The following is a 3372-nucleotide window of genomic DNA, read 5'->3' on the forward strand; positions in this document are numbered from 1 at the left end:
TGTGGACTGTAGCCTTTTTGGATCGGTCTTTCTGTGACCCCTGCACCATTACATCAACACATGTGCACTGAGGATTTAGGCGTTCATGACAAAAAATTGCTGCTCAGCTTAAAGCATAGACAGGCTACTTTTGGGGTTTGATTTCAGCAGGACTTTCTGTGAGAAGAGGGAGTATGTGGGACAGTTCTTTTATGACCATGATGTCAGGGTTCATGGGGATAATGACCTCTCACAAGGGCATTTGCTCACAGGCACCTCAAAGGCAATGATTAGTGCATGCTTTGGCTGCTTGATGGGCTAGGGCATCAGGACTACGTTACCCAACACCCTATACCCAGGAGAATGCAAGTGCACACACACACACACACACACACACACACACTCCTCCTGGAGGTACCTGAAGATACATTCTACATGTCTTGCAGCTAAGTTGTTAGTCACCCAGGATTGGCTGGTCTGGAATCCCTCTGAGCATTGCTGAGACTTAGCAAGCTCACTGGAATTTTCCTCTGGGGCTCACCACTCTCCTCTTTCTGGGTGGCAGTGAGGTAGGACATGCCTAGCTCTGTGCAAGTTGTTAAGGAGAAAATATAAGGAAAAATTATACAGCAGGAAATGGAGCTTACAAATTTGAGCTTTCATTGGGAAATAAGAATATTCCTTTTGAGATATGCAGAACTGAAGCAATGTGTAGATCTCCTTCCTTTAAAATCCTTTTGTGACTTCAGACCAAAGCAAGAACTGTAAAAGGCATTTCAACTGCACCTTTTCACATTTGCAGGAAGATTATGTCTTCCCCTTTCCAAAGAGCTGAGACAGAAATACAGTGTTCAGTCTATGCTCTTCCAAAAGGACAGTGAGGTTCAGGTTATGTGAGGACACCATAAAGATCGACAGACTAGCAAAGTAGTCCAGGTTTACAAGATGACATATGTCATACACCTTGGATGGGTACAGTGGGGCAAGGCAAATGGCACAACTGTCTGTGTGGGCATTCATCCCAGTAAGGTGATTATCACCAGGCTGACACTAGACAAGGACCACAGAAACATCCTGGGACAGAAAGGCAAGTCTCGCCAAGTAGGAAAGGAAAAGGGCAAATACAGGGAAGAAATGATTGGGAAGATGCAGAAATAAAGTCCTCCTCCTCTGTGCAACTTTAATTAAAAACTGCTAAAGTGGAAAAAAAAAAAGAATATTCTACTTGAAAAGTAAAGAACACTCAAAGAGGGTTTCATATGTGCTATGTAAGTTTTCCTTATATTTTCTCCTTAACAACTTGTGCAGAGTGAAGCTTGCAGTAGGTAAACCTTTGGGCTTAATGACAAACTGGTCAGAAAATGATTTTGGCTTTGTTTTAGATCCTTGGGGAACTAGTTGCTTGCCTTGGGACCCTTGAACTTCCGGTCTCTGTGAAGATATCAGCCCTGTTCAGGCCTGCTTCTTTTCCCTGGGCCCTTCCTGCCCTGAGGTCCTCCCCCAGAGCTCTTGCAGGGCTCTCCTGGACCTGAAGTCTAAAGGCAGCCCATCACAAAAGGGCAAGTCTATTTTTCCATCTTGGCTGGAGCATGACCAGGTTAGGGCTGAGTGATGCTGGTCCCAAGCCCATACGTGACAAGGGCATCATGTGTCTCTTGAAGAGAGTTTTGAAGTTTTCTTTTTCTTTCTTGCCTGGTGGGACTGAAATGCTAAGCAGACCCAGCTGCATAGCAGAGAGACAGCTCAGCTAAGGAGAGGTATGTAGGCACAGGCAGTCTTAGGCAAGGGCTAGGCACTCTTCCTTCTTTCATTTAAGTTCATCAGCTTGATCTCCCTCCAATCCCTTTTCTTTTTCCCTCCTTCCCTCCTCCTCACCCTTGCCTTTCTAATTCACCTGGATTTTCCTCATGGCTGCATCCATCTTGGATTGCCAAGGCTAACAGCCCAGTGCCACCTTCTATCTATGCACATCTCATACACGACATGGTTTAGTGTAAGATTATATTAGAACTGAAAAATTCGTATCCCAAGTGATGTCACAGCCATCACTGTATCTCCATGCAACACATTCATTCACGTGTTTTTGGTGATGCTAATATAAGCAACCCTAGTATACCATCAGTTATACAGAATGAAAGCATATGCAATTACGTACACTATGGAATACTTGATAATGATAGTACATGCTCATATTACCATTTTATGTGCTTACTATGCTATCCTTTTTATTATTGATTTAGTGTGTATTCCTTCAATTTATAGAAAAAAGCTCACTGCGAAGCACTGTGACACCAGCACCTTCTTCTGTCTCATGTTGACTGAGTCTCTTGATTACATCATTTCCATCAGAGATTAAACATAATCTCATTTTACTTTATTCATCATGGCCTTTAACTTTGCATTTTCGTAGCTGTTTATTTTTGAAACAGAATCTCACTATGTAGTGTAGGTTGGTCTTGAACTCACATATGTAGCCAGGCTGGCCTTGAACTCACAGTGACCATCCTGCCTCAACCTCCTGAGTGCTGGGATTACAAGGGTGTACCACCATGCCTCGTTCCCCTAACTATGCTAAATTCACTGCTAATCTTGCCAATAAGAGGCTACATGAGTGAATGACCCAGAAACAAAATTAAAAGTGATTAAGGACTATGAAGATGGAAAATCAGTGATGGCTTTTGCTTGCCTGTCAGGCATGTCCATTCCACGATAGCTACAGTCTTGGGGAATTGAGAACAAGGTGGTAGAAGCTATTAAAGGACCTGTTCTACTGAAAGCAATGAGACTAAGAGGCTGTATCTGAGATGGAGAAACTTTTTTTCTCAGTGCTGGAGATTGAGCACAGGATCCGCTCACTGAGCTACATCCTCAGCCCTTTTTTATTTTGAGACACGATCTCACTAAGTTGCTCAGGCTGGGCTTGAACTTGCAGTCTTTTTGCCTGTACCCCCGAGAGTGCTGGGATTACAAGTGTGCACCACCATACCCAGCTGGACATGAAGAAACTTCTAAAGACCTGGAGTGAAAACCAGTCATAGTTTATACCTTTCTGCATCATGAGAGTCAGCACAGGGTCTGTAGGTGTACACAAAAACGTAATGTTGAGGGCCGGGGAGATGGCTCAATGGAATAAGCGCTTCCCTGGCAAGCACAAGGGTGTGAGTTCAATCCCCGGTTCCACACACAAAAAAAAAAACCCCAAAACCAAAAAAACAACATAATGTTGAAAGAAAAAGCTGTACCCAACTGAGATAGTCTATGTATTTCTGGTTAGTTTAAATGATTTAAGAATTACTGTCATTCATAATGTGCAAGTGAATGAGTGTGTGAGTGCTGATAAAAAGCTTTGGAATCTCTAGTTAAACTAATTCTAGAGTAAGACACCAGAACAAG

This window comes from Octodon degus, unplaced genomic scaffold (assembly GCF_000260255.1).
Source record: "Octodon degus isolate 3935 unplaced genomic scaffold, OctDeg1.0 scaffold00003, whole genome shotgun sequence".
Classification (NCBI taxonomy): domain Eukaryota; kingdom Metazoa; phylum Chordata; class Mammalia; order Rodentia; family Octodontidae; genus Octodon; species Octodon degus.